General features: G+C 41.5%; 1 long non-coding RNA gene across 1 annotated transcript in view; it reads right to left on the bottom strand.

Moving 5' to 3' along the window:
- The window catches only part of LOC110594596, a 543,126-nt gene extending 530,967 nt beyond the window's left edge, over window positions 1–12,159 (bottom strand). Inside the window, exon 1 of the long non-coding RNA XR_002481335.1 lies at window positions 11,782–12,159. This is a non-coding gene — a long non-coding RNA (uncharacterized LOC110594596). The remainder of the gene's footprint in view (window positions 1–11,781) is intronic.
- Window positions 12,160–14,535: the final 2,376 nt, after the last annotated feature.

Below are 14,535 nucleotides of genomic sequence, written 5' to 3'. Positions count from 1 at the left end.
GGTATTATATGTGTATTTTTAAGTGACTCAGAAGACAGCATTTCATAATATTTCCAAATATAGGTATTGGATTTATCCAGACATCTGCTATATGATCTTGGCCATTTATGTAACCTTTCTGAGATTAAATCTTTTCATCTTTAAAGTTTGTATGGAATCTCTAATCTACCTCTTAGGGTTTTTTGGGGGGAGGGGGAGAATCAAATATTTTTTATAATGAATATGAACTTTTAAACGTATAGAAAATACTGACTACATGCTAGTAGGTATCATGATCTTGGTTTTGGTTTGTTTGTTTTTAAATAGGAGTCTCACTCTGTCATCCAGACAGTGCAGTGGCATGCTCCCGGCCACTGCAGCCTCGTTCTGCTGGGCTCAGGCAATCCCTCTGCCTTAGCCTCCAAAGTAGCTAGAACTACAGGTGCATGCCACTATGCCCGGCTCATTTTTCAATTTATTGTAGAGACAGGGTCTCGCCAAGTTGCCCAGGCTGATCTCCAAATCCTGGGCTCAGGCAATCCTCTTGCCTCTGTCTCCCAAAGTGCTGGGATTACAAGCGTTAGCTACTGTGCCCAGTCCGTGATCTTGATTTGATGGATAAAAACATTATATTTTAAAAGATGCTTGCTAAGCCGGGTTCGGTGGCTTAGCCTGTAATCCCGCGCCTTTGGGAGGCTGAAGTGAGTGGATTGCCTGACCCCGCGGGTTCGAGACCCGCCTGGGCAGGCGAGACCTCATCTCTACAATAAATCCAAAAATTAGCCGGGCGTGGTAGCGCGTGCCTGTAGTTCCAGCAACTTGGAAGGCTGAGGCGGAAGGATCACCGGAGGCCAGCAGGTCGTGGCTGCGGTGGCCGGGAGTGGCCACTGCACTCCAGTCTGGGCGACAGAGTGAGACTCCAACTCAAGAAAAAAAGATGCTTGCTTCTAATGGTAGAGAAACAAGACAGCTGCGGGTTGGGAAGACTTGAGATTGCCACGCCAAGCTAGCGTTTGTTCTTCAATTTGAACAAGCAGGCTGGAGGGTGGAGTGGTCAGTCTTGCAGGGTTGGAGCTAGCGGAATCAATGCCTCTCACCAGAAGCTTTAGGTTGCCTCAAACGGTGTGAGTGAGCGTGTAGCACTGAGACAAGAACAAATTTTGCAGAGTTGAAAAGGCTCAAAGATGTCACCAAAAAAGCAAAGAGGGTCTGAGGGCCTGAGAACGAAGTTGGAAAAACTGGAGTTAGAATATGAGGCTAAAAGCATAAAAATCTAGAAAGAAGGGAGAAATCAAGAAGCAAGTCAGCAGGTAAGACGATTGAATCAATGTCAAAGAAAGGAGGTCTTGTCTAATACTGGCCGGTTTTGCATCTTCTGTGGCTTCCACTTGAGGAGGGCTAGAGGAGTAGATGATAGGAGTCGTGAATGTTTTCCTCAAATTCTAGATACCCAAATCTGTCATCACTGCGGAGGATGATAAGGAATGAGGGAGCTACATATGAGGGAGGGCCAGCTTTCCTGGAACCGTACCCCACCTCAGACAGGAGAGGAAATTATCCCTGATCTGTTTCTGATTCTCGTATGTGCTCTCATCAGGAGAGAGGGTCAAGATGTTATTCAAACAGAAGCCTGGAAAGTGACTCTCCAGTGGCCTCACAGAGACTGGTAGTGACAATCAAAGGTGCAGTCTGATCGAGCGGATTCCTCTTGATGAAGGAAACATTATCTGCTACTTCTTCAAGCTGACTCTCTTCAAATTGGCTCCTGTTTTCTTTTCCTGGACCCTTACCTTGGATCTAGAGCCTCAGCGAAGAAAAACAACGTCCTCTGAAACTACCTGGCAAATTTCTGAATGTACTGTTGTGAAACTGTCCTCCCTCCAGCTTGAGAGAGAGAAGAGCTGGAATATACTCACAGTGGGAAAAATGTATCTCATGTCTCTGAGAACTCGAAAACTAAAAGAAACGACAACAGAGGCTGAAGACTGGAAGGTCAGAGAACAGCCTTTTCATCAACTCTTCATGCCGTTCCATTCTGCGCCGGCAGTTCTTAGACATGCTTCCCTCTAGAACATACCATGAGAGGTATTGAGACCATCTGTCTGTCCGACAGACCATCTGTACAAGGCACTAGCACTCCTTTCAGAAAATAGAAGAGAAACATGCTCAGATCTTAAAGAGGAAGCAAAACTGGGGGTGCTAAGTTGACGAGTCTTTGTGTGTATCTTTATTCCTAAGCTCTCTTTTTGGCAATAATTGGCAGAAAAGAGAAGGAGTCCAGGAAAATTGTTTAAGGTTAAAAAAAAATGTTGTAGCAAAGAAGAAAACAATTTTCACACAACAGAGTATAGAAACAGTTAAGACTCGGTGTGGCGGCTCATTCCTGTAATCCCAGCAATTTGGGAGGTGGAGGCGAGAGAATTTCCTGAGCTCAGGGGTTTCTGACCAGCCTGGCCAGCTTGGTGAAACCTCGTCTCCATAATAAATTAAAAAGTTAGCCAGGTAGGGTGGCTTGTGCCTAGTTCCAGCTTTTGGAGGCTGAGGTGGAAGGATTGCCTGAGCCCAGCAGGTCGAGGTTGTGGTGGTGACTGTGAGCATGCAACTGCACTCCAGCCTGGGCAAAAGAGTGAGATTTTGACTTGAAAGAAAGAAGGAAGGAAGGAAGGATGGAAGGAAAGAAAAGAAAGGAAAGAAAGACAGAGGGAGGGAGGGAAGAAACGTTTAAAAGACAATAGATACAAATAGAAAACGCTGTCTGACTTTAAGTGTTAGGAAGACTAACACTCCAAATGAAAGGAACCAAAGCATGGAGCTCTGTAGCCAGCGGCATCAAGGCAGACATTTTTACTGCTTTTCATGACATTTTTACCTTGGGCACATCACAAGTTGTCTGAAGCTGTTTCCTCATTTGTATCCTGAGAATAATGCTAGCCCCTTTACACAGCTATAAAGTTCTTAGTGCATCACCTGGTATGTCATCAAGTTAAATGCATGATAGCTGTTGTGTTTGTTTCGTGAGTTTTTTCGAGGCTCTTTACAGGGCCCCAACACGTACCTTATTTCTACCTACCCAATACTTGTGATGCATTTCTTTTTTTTTTGAGTTGGAGTCTCACTCTGTCGCCCAGACTGGAGTGCAGTGACCGCTCCCGGCCACCGCAACCTCGCCTGCTGGGCTCCGGCAATCCTTCCGCCTCAGCCTTCCGAGTAGCCGGAATTACAGGCACGTGCAACCACGCCCTGCTAATTTTTTGATTTATTATAGAGATGAGGTCTCACCTGCCCAGGCATTTCTTTACATTATTCACACCGACCGATGCAACGTTCTCCTTCCTTCTATTTTCTCTGCAGAAACATTGTTACTGCTTTACATTTCATATTTAGGAGCAAGTCTAAGTTCTCCTTCCTTCCTTAAACTTCCCAACCACAAAACTCCTTACAACTCAGTGACACCGCCTTTGTCTGTATTTTACATATTGACATCATCATTTCTGGGTTCTGAATTCCATACTGCCTCATTTAGAAAGTCACTTTCTCCTCTGTCAATGTAATGTCAACAGTATCAACATATTTGAGGGGAAAATCACATTGTTTACGTTGATGTGTTCCATGCCATTACTATGATACAATCGTGAACCATGTGTTTAGTAAACAAATGTTGAATAAATGGCACCACTGAAATGACAACAGAAGCAAAAGAATGTACTGTTATCCACAACAGCATTCATTGAAAATTCCAATTTACTTATGCAAGAGTGATCTTGACCTAGATCCATGACATAGTTCTGAGATTCAGGAGTAGAAATAAGGTTTTTAAAAAAATTGTATACACACACACACACACACACACACACACACACATACACACACGTATACACACATACATACACACACACATCAAATGAGTGCTAGAAGAGAAATATGTATCACATAGGAAGAACAAAATTCCACTTAGCAAAAGCTTGGAGGAAAATGCAGCAGTGCTTATAGTGATGGGAGAGATGAAAATCGAACCTGAAGTAGGAAAGACACATCCAGGAGAATCATGGCAGTAAGGCAAGACGGGTCAAGGAAAAAGAGAAGGAATACAGGACCAGGTGAACAGAGAAACAACAGAGTCACTTATGAGCAAATAGATCCTATTTCATGAAAGTATTGACAGCCACGGGGACACTCAGAAAATTTTTAAACGACTTTCGTATCTGCTCTTCCCTTGGGCACTGGAGTCAGAAACAGTTTGGCTGATGCGTAATGCTTTAAAGTAGTCCAGGTTTCTTGGTAGATAAAAAGATCCTGAGAGAAATCACATATAAACATGACTTTCCTTTTGAAGGAGGGAGAATGGAGTTTTTTCTTTGTAGGTATCTGCATTGTCATTATGCATGGGGAATGTACCCAACAACAACAACAAAAATAGCAATCCATTCATTGTTCATGTTACTAATCACTTGCTTGTTTTCAGGTTTTCGGGAAAGAGTATGCCTTTATTAGAGTGATTTTTCAAAAGGTTTTCCCTTCACATGTCTGTTTTACTGTTATATAAACCTTTATCTCAATTTATATGAAAAAAATTCTTTACTTCTTCCATGTTGAGTATCTACTGGGTCCCAGGTATATATGGTCATGGATTTTAATTCCAATCACACCGCTGGAAAGAAGCACACCCTGCACTATTGTGTATTTACTCAGCCCTTGCTTCTATGATTTGTTAACTGAAACATGAGCATATAAATTGAAAGGACCTACATCAGGAATTGAAATTCCCCATCCTTGAATAACATACTATCAAACACTCAAAATACTAATTTGTTTGATTTCTCTTTATATATGAAGGAATAGAGAGGACACCAAAAACAGAAGAAAAAAATGAATATCTTCATTATGTACAAAAGCTAGATAAGTTTTGCAGGAATTAGAGAAAATGCAAAGTTAAAATTTCCGTTGTTCTTTGGCAGCATTAAGTCAAAGAAAGATTGGTGCTTCTTCTCTTTAACAATAAAGCTTGCAAAAGATGACCTTTTCTCCTGTATACAGCCAAGCGGTGCATTTCATTCCCAAGCGCACAACATTTTAGGACCTGACTCTGGAAAGAATTCCTCAGTTGGTAAGATTCTGATTTGGTTCTCTTTCTTTCTCTAGTATCCTTGCTTGCTCTGTACCAAATCACTCTTTTACCATCAGCATGCTCCCAACTGCCATCAATATTACTGAAAGATCCTTTTCCTCCTCTCTTTTGTATTTTTATAACCAGACACACAAGAATATTTGTTTTTCTGTTCATTCATGTGCTGTAACAATTTTTATAACCTCTGGCACAGCAGAGTACAAGAACATTTATACAGACAGATTGCTAAGTTATTATCATAATTACTATTACTAACAATGGTTATAAGTAAATAAATACATGTAATTATTATAATAATGAGATACATCTTTATTGAACATCAATTAAATAATAACCTCTGTTCTAGGTGACTTTTTCTTAATCTTTTTCCAACCACCCTGCAAGGTAAGATTCGGAAATACAGGTATGAAAGTAACATGCCCAGTTATATAACTAATAAGTGATAGTTATATAACATATTGAGAGATACTATCCATAAAGTAAATTCTGCAAATGCTCCTCAATGCACTTACTGTTACAGAGATCTTCATTTCTTTGCTTCATTCTGAGCTCTTTAACTGCAGTATAATAATCTACATGGCATGAAACATTTCAATAAGATTTAGGTGGTTATCAAAGTTAAACAGAAGTCTGCCTCAATTAGGAATTGTGCTAAAGACCCCCCAAAATGTGGCACTGATGAGGTACTCTATTAGGGTCCCATTGGTTCAGGGAGCGACCATAAAGACACTAAGATCACAGCTTTCAACAGATAGAGTGGGCCCTATTATGAGAACATGATTATTTTGTTTGCATTTAAAGAAGGCTTACTCTAGAGTGTCTGTATTTATGTGAAGAAGCACTGGGTTCTCGTCCTAAAGACAAAAGAAACCATTGTGTAGAAGAATAGACACGAGCTTTAGAATGAGTCAGAATATGGGGCCAGGAAATAAGACCCTTTTGCCTTATCTCTAGTATGGGGATATTACCTTGCTGACTCTTTTGGTGAGAAGTATGAATAAACAACCTAGCGTACCTAGCACAGTGCCTGGCACACAGAATATATTTGTTGATGATAGGAGATGTTTAATTATGACTCTTCAATTTATTGCCTACTTAATTTTTTGCCTGGATGTGTGCTAGCAATATACCCTGCAGTATGTTACATAGAGAATTTCCTTACTTCAGTGTAAAGTTCCAACCACAGATTCTGATACTTAAGGCTATTGTAGAGGCCATTGAACTTGTGTTTGTCATTTTGACCAATTGACATCCCTCTTTCCTTTCTTACTCTCCTAAACTCGAATTTTATGGGATGGAGTTTTAAAATGCTGGAAGCATGGGTCTCGTCTTTTATTTTTCAGCAAGTCATAAATAGACTTCATCCATTTGTTATAAGGATGGAAAGAGCCCACCATCTGAAGGACAAAAGCTTGCTCCTTTGAGCACAGGGAAAGGCTGACTTTGCAGTATAGAAATACCTGGGTCAAGTGGTACCAGCCGTGCAGTTAGCAGAGCAGAATTGGACTCATCACTGACAGCTCAAATCAGCAACATTAATAGGAACAAGGCTTTTTTACATCTTTTTCAATATGTTCTTGAACAAAATAAAGGTCATACACAATGACACAGCCCCACCATAGGTCAGATTCTGGCAGGAGAATCTTAATTCTTGCTTAACTATCAAGTCAAAATTCCAAGGGGCAGCCTTGACGACTGCAGTAGGCCTTGTCCAAATGCAGGAATTTCAGCCAATGGATATGACAGAGAGAGTCCTTCTAATGCTTCCCGCAGCAGTGATCGCAGTGCTTGTACCTGGTAGGCACTTAATAAATATGCATCCTTTCATTGACTGCGAACAAAATGAGATGTTAGATAAGGAGCAATGTTAACACCACTTGCTGACATCTGAATTGTGTTTCTGCAATCACTTATGGAAGGGCACACATGAGTCTCACTACTTACATTCAGTATCATTTTGGGAGTTGTGATGATACGCAAGGTGACATCTGAAGAGTGTCCTTAGGCCACTTCCAGGAAAGACCTCATGAAACCATGATGCCCAGAATGAGCTAGTTCACAGAAACATAGCTTTCTCAATCCTGTTTTACTTAGCTCTCAGATTGCATTTGGGGGTTTTACCCATCTGCATAATGATAAAAATACACTGAATTAGGGGGGTCGTCCAAATTCTTAAACTAGAAGAAGAAAAATAAGAGAATATATGTGAACTACATCTAGAGCCACAATTTTGTGACAAGAGTTTAGCCAGGAGCTTTATGTAAAATTATTCATGCACTTAGCAAAGAAACCTTTATGACTATTTGTCCCTGTTTTACAGATTAGGTAACTGAGACTTCAAGAGATTAGGTAAGGTATCTGATCCCAAGTCTGTCCAACTCCAGAAGGCTTTGTACTCACTACCACATTCTCCTGCTGTCATAATTTCTAACTCAACCGTTTTAAATCCTGGGCTATCTTTCCACTGAATGCAACTTGGCATGACAGACATTATAACCTGTGCTATTATTATGAGTAGATATCATGTTTATACAAATCCCAAGTGTAACTCAAATTTTAGTCAACAACCTCATGGTGGACTGGAGTTTTTTGTAGATTGCAAACTTGCATAGAAAAGGCTTGAGAGGCCAAGTTTTTCTTATCTTTCCTGGATACCAATGCAAATGGATTCAGGTTATTACACATTTTCTACTTTTCATGAATCTAAAATTATGCCTTATATAGAGTGGCCAAATATTTATACATGTATATATGTGCATATATACGCATACACCCACACAAGCACACGCACACATACATACCCACAAATAACTAAGAATGCACCATAGATACTACTGAGAAGTGGTATCGTCAACACACTTGAGAAAACACCCAAACTTTATCACCAATCATGAAGAAGAGACCAGTTCTACTTAACCACTCTACTTTGAAATCATAGTGGAGGAATCATTTTTATCGTGTCTTGAGCTACATATGAAGTCTTCATTACCATGACACCTTACATTTCTATTCAAATGTGCAACTGCAGATAATTTTGTTCTAAAACATTTCATCATAATTCTTGCAACAACGCTGTAAGCTAAGAATGTGTATGTCCAAATATATAGCAGGAAATCAAGGACCCGAGACTCCGAGGACTTATCAAGCATTTGGCAACACTGTCCATGCTTGACTGACATCTGCTGATTCTCCATCCAGAATTTTCCTTCTTCTGATTGCAGCCCCCCCATCTCCTTCATTCCCCCACTTTAACTGTGACTGCTGAGTGGTCCCAAGTGGCAGTGCAGATAATTGAGTGAGTTAATTTAATTTATTACAAGCCCCTGCCCTATCCACATATCAATTAATCTGTCTTTCCTTTTGTAATTTATTGGGGGACCCTGAGAAGTTGTTTTGAAGTGACGGAGCACAACAAGGACACACAAAAGCATCTGCCCTTAGAGGATGTATCTCCTGCATCCCAAGATTCCTCATTTCCTGCTGTAGGCTGAAGATCTTAGCCTATCCATGCCAGCCCCAATTCTAGCATCAGCTTCACACATCAAACCAACATGCAGCTCCAGGCTGTTGTCATGACTCAGCAATCAGAACGTCAAGCTCGGTCCACCTGGTCCTCACCCACCTTCGGGGCCAGTGCTCCAAAGCTCCTCTCAGCTCTTGAACTTACTAGACAATGTTCCTGGCTCCCTTGAAAGGCTCTCAGTGCCTGACTCTCCAGCTGTCAGCCCTGTTTGTTACAGAGGGAAAGAGCTATTCATGTGTTAAGTGCCCTGGGTCTTAAAAACATAGAAACACACTGGAGAATGTTGGGCCTCCTTGGCTGACTTGAGCAGAGACCCAGAGAAAGGCCTGCCAGCTGAACGGAGCTAAATAGAGAAGGAATTGGAATGTCCTTTATTCTCCCCCCAAAATCTCAAAGTAGCCCTTCACCAATTCATTCATTTAAAAATATAACCCTGCATATTTTTCTGGGGAACTTCATCCTTTTCTTTGGCAACTCTGACATGTTACTCCTACTGAAATGGAAAGCTCCCTCCTCCCCCTCCACCTTTCTTTTCTGAATGCCCTGAGCAAGAAAAATCAACCTCTTAAACCTCAAATCACTCACTACCAGAAAATGAAGCTCAAAAAGGCTCAAGGAAACCATGGATCTGGAGTCATTTCTGATCAAAAGCAATGTTTACTACTGTTCTTGCCTGAGCTGAAAATAAAGATGCAAAGTTACAGTTGTGCAAACACCACTCGAAACCCTTGAGATATAGAGGAGATGCCTTGCAAGTTGCGTGAGCTGTAATCAGAAGATCTCAAATGGGTTTGTATCCCACTTCTATTATTAGCCTAAAACAAGTGATAATGAAAGCATTGCTATTGCTAGAAGATTCACTCATGACAATGATTAAATCTCACATACACAAAAGCTAAATTGTTATCCTTTTTCTTGGGAGAGGGTGTTGAGAATAATACATGCAATCCATTTTGGCCAACACCACCAGTCTAAATATACCCACACATGGTAAGAACAGTCCAAATGAAATAGCCTCAACAAAAAGAGGTACTCATTTGCCAATGTCCAGAAGGGCATTTTCAAAGGGGTTCTCATCATTTAGAACAGTCCTAAGACAAAATAGATGACTTAGAATACCATCCTCAGTACATGGATCTAGTTTCCAAAAGCTGCAGGTTAATGAGGAGGTGACCAAGCTGAGGAAGGATGCTTGTCCAGGCAGTGTGTGGGAAGCCTTCAATACCCTGATGTGACCTCTTGGCACCTGCAGTCTCAGGGCCTTTCTCTCCTTAGAACAGCAAACTTTGTGTTTCTTCTTTATGTATCATCCCCTCCTTCAGGTTTCAGGAACTCTGGGTTGTTTCCTCCACAAAATAAATTTGTGTTTAGGGCTTCTGCTATGTTTAAGCCATTTACAAAGGGGAAAAAAAATTCTCATTTCTAGATAGGAAATATTTAACCGGAAATTATGGGGAACAGATGAGTATATCGCGATCAGAAATATTTGACAAGAAAGACATGTCATAAATTATACCGACAGGAGAGAGGCTTCCCATAGTATTTTTTTGCCAAGAACACTGTGGAGAGTCAGTGACAGGGGCCAGTACAGTGGAGGAGGGATGGCTTCTCACAGTGGCCCTGTCACCTGCTTCTCTAATGTCATTATGCAAAACACATTCCACAGAGGAGAGGACGAGATAAGCCCAGGGTAACGCCAGAGCATCCTCTCATCCTTAAGTTTTTTTTTTTTTTTTGGTAACTCCTTTTTAGAAAAAAATAAATATCATCAGTGTTTTGAATATGATGTCTAACCTCTCTAAACTTGGATGCTTTCATAAGTCTTTGATCAGTCCATCCAGTCTCGGAGTAAATCTGTGATGTTATAATTTGCCCCTTCTTTCTATGCACAGACATCAGTACTTGAAGATATTCACCTGGGTGCTTGCCCCTACCTAGTGAACACACCTGTCATCTCTCCCATGAATATGTCCACAGTAACAGTCCGGGTTGGCTGACGTTCCATGCCATGCCACCGTGCCTTGTAAGATAAATCATCCATATGCATTGACTGAAGAAGAGTAAGATTCTGTTGCTTTCACTGGAGGTCTCAGCATTTTAGAAATCTATTTACAAGTGATTCTGCCTCCTGGGGAGAAGCTAATTGATGCCAATGCAGAGATAAAAATACTCACGGATACAGGAACATAGATGCTATCACAATGAAATGGTATTCTGCTTTAATTAAATAACCTCGGGATCAAAACAGGTAAATATTATCAGCGTTTTACTTTGAAGGAAAAGAGGGGGAAGAAGTGAGCCACAGCTAACCACCAGGAAACACTACAGAGACTGAGTTAGGCAAGCTGTCTGACTGAAGTCACCTGAATTCCTGATGCCACTTGCTTTTACAGCCAAGAAGAGATAATTAAGAGCAATTTGCAACCATATTCCCTTCTCTTGGGACCAGGCAGGGTAAGAGGATGTTCCAGAATGAGCGGCACTAGTCTTAATCAGGGAACACGGCATTCAGAAAGGTTAATAACATGCAACTGCAAGAGAATCAGTGCAAAAAAGAAAGGTTCAAAATTCTAAACAATTTCCACTTTGTTCTCATTTGCTCCGATTAAGAGCTAGTGAAGCAGCTTTTCTGTATTCCACACATTCGCTACCCTCCAGAGCAGATGTAATTATTCAAGAAAAATAAAATGAAATAAGAGCCGTGGGGAGGGGGAAAGTCCACTATTAAGTTATCCTGAAAGTCCGGATTACGCTGCCACCCCCATCCCCAGTCCCTGAGCAGACGCGCTTTGCCCCTAACTCAGATCCCGTGCCAAGAGCTTTGCTGATTAAATTTCCCCCTCCAGTTTACAGAGTATGTCAAGGAGGGAGAAAGCTGGAATTATTTTTTTTCCCCCAGATTTCATAGATTCAGAATTCACTGTGAAAATGTGAGATAAACAAGAGAGGTATAAAAATGGTAAGAGGGATGGTGGGCTGGGGGATGGTTATACAAATGGAAATAATTCCCTTGGCATAAAAATAGCCCCCAAATGCCACACACTGAGTTCTTCTGAGCATTCCAGCATCTATAAACTGCATATGGGTTTCTGAAAACAAACAGGAAGGCACAAACATCGCAAGACAGCAAGGACTAAGGAGTCCCGTGACTTACCTTGTTGATGGATCCTCAAAGTTCACCACGGAAAATTTAAAAATCCTCTAGCTTGCATGCACGACTCTCTCTTCTTTTCTTCTTCTTTTTTTTAAAGTCACATAGGAGGAAAATCGTCAGTTTTCAAAGGTTCCATGTAGCTGATCTTCCAGCACCAGCAAAAACGTGCCCAAGCGTCTCCGCCAAAAAGTAAGCCAAAAACTCATCAAAGGCAAAAGGAGAAAGGGGGAGCGGGGAAGGAAGGGGGTGACGAGAAGTGGGGGGCTGCAGACGGTGAGCCCAAGTGCCCAGAGAATCCTGCCACGCTGTAGAAATCTCCTACTGTACGACGCACCTGCATCGGTTGTCACACCAACACACGCACCCACGGACACTCACACATGCCCTTCCACGCCGAAAGCAGGCGCCCACGCTCACAAACACACACACAAACACACGCACTCACTCTCTCTCTCTCTCACACACACACACACACACACACACACACACACACACACACACACACACACACACCAGTGTCATGAAAACTGTCGGTAGTAACCTCCAAGAGCTGCTGTGTGCTGCAGATGGCACGGCTCACTGTTACCTTCCCAGATCTGTGAAGGATCAAATGAACATCCAAAATTGGGGGGCAGGTGGGGGGGCGGCCGAGGCCAGGTGGGTTTCGGATTCCTCTCCCCGGGGCTGATGCATCCAGCCAGGAGCAGGTCAGTCAGCAGAGGTGTCTGCTCGCAGGGCGCCCTGGATCATGGCAAGGTTATTCATCTTGGTGCTAGGCATCCCCCACCCCCAACAGTCGGCAGCCTGCATGGAGATGATTGCCAGAGCTGGGTCTGTCCCAGCTCTACTGCATTTGCTCAGCCCTCTGACGCTGCAAGTGAGACACGATGGAATACTAATAAGGTGGTTAGCTACAGTTTCTTCAAGGCAGCCGGCATGCGGTACAGTCGATGCTCCCGAGGCTCGGTGTGTGAGCCTGCATGTCTGCAGGGGGGACAGTGAACCCATCTCCGGCCAGGAGGCGAGATGCTTTGCAGCCTGCCTGGGAGAACTGTATCATCATCCGAACCATCAACAGACAACGGCGTTGTCTGTGACAGTATTTTTGCCTGGGATAAAGAAGGGGGGTGTCATGGTGTAGAAGCCCAGAGCTGGCATTTAAAAAGGAGGAAAAACAAAAAAAGAATGTCTAGGGAGACAAATTAGCTTCCTAAATAGGCTCCAAGGAGACCGAGGCAAGATTTTTAACATGCTGCTGCCCTGGCTGTTAAATGGAAATACAAAGCCGTTTCCAAAACCAGCTCCAGCCTATAAATCTAGGGGCTGGCAACAAGTATCTGAATTTGACTGATGGGACGGTGGATAAATGGATTCCTGGTAATGTAAAAAAGTTTGCTCATGCATTCTGCTTCGTAGTCACGGATCCAGGGTGTGCAGAGCTCTCCTCTAGGTGCAGTGGATTCGTTTTCAATGTGGATTTGGGGTTGACTCCTGCACAGTTTTCCTTTAATGAACAGTTGTGATCACATAACAAATTATAGAGAATATCTGAATGGTAAGGTTCACTAGGGGTACTGGTTGACAATTTTCAGTAGTAAGCCTTAAGAATATACAACATTCTTGCATGGAATGAGTTTAAAGTTTTCAGGAAATAAAAAGAAAGTGTTATATCCCTTTTCGTACCAAACAATAAAATTAAAATAGATGCAAATATGCTAAATACACTCTCAGCCTCTGGACTGCTAAACTTTCTGCTTCTATGATTGAGTCTCATGTTGCAATACTTCTTCTTTAACTAAGGATACTCACGGAGTTTCTTAGGTTGAATTAAACTGACATTACCTGAAAAAGTATTGGACAGTTGGATAAGGCAGATAAAGGTGAATTATGGAGCACTGTGATACCAGGTTTGGCCAGCAGATGTCACAAAAGAGGATACAGGTAAAACAATTCAGCCCAAAACAGAACGCATTTCATGATTCAGTAAACAGAGATTTTAATTACATTGATGGGTCTAATATAAAATACTAAATTTTTATAAAATTTAAAGGTACAGATAATAACTTAGAGAACAGTTTGTTTTTTATGTTTTTCCAAATGTCCTACTCAAATCGCCATTTTTCATAACTCTAGTATCTTGTCTGTTAACAAAATTGGAAAAAAATACTACACTGTTGGCAAAGATTAGATTTGGATCTAATATTATTTTAAGCAGTGATGATTTTTATGCTATAAAGTATGGCATTCAATATCTTGTCTGCAATATAGCAAGTACTAAATTAAACTACAAAACACGTAATGGGAAGAGGTAAATTGGGCGATTAAAATGACAGTAGTATGTAAAATTTTTGCATAAAGCAGTACTTCTGTTTCATCTTGATCATATCTATAAAAGTCAGCTTGAAAGAATTATTTATGTTTGGGGTTAAGCATTAGTAAATGTTTGGTAACTAATCAATAGTGGCACACAAGTCAAATATACAAAGAATTTTGGTGATCTTTATTCATGCCACCTATATTAATGTGTGAAAAGTTTTCAAAATCTAGCACAGCATCTTAGGCTTTATTTATGTAGATGGGACTAATGGGTACCCACCAGCTCCCAGATCTCATTGGCCCCAATGACAAGAAAATATAGTATTAAAAGCTTGGATTTTGGAATTCAGACAGACCAGTGTTCAAATTCTAGTTTTTTCTTCTATTAGGGAGTTAGTCTCTACAAGTCATAAGTCTGTTTTGTTTTTTGGGGGGGAG

Source organism: Carlito syrichta, unplaced genomic scaffold, assembly GCF_000164805.1.
Source record: "Carlito syrichta isolate Samal-C Ts95f unplaced genomic scaffold, Tarsius_syrichta-2.0.1 Scaffold316402, whole genome shotgun sequence".
In the NCBI taxonomy this organism is placed as follows: domain Eukaryota; kingdom Metazoa; phylum Chordata; class Mammalia; order Primates; family Tarsiidae; genus Carlito; species Carlito syrichta.
This window is presented reverse-complemented; position numbering and strand designations above follow the sequence as displayed.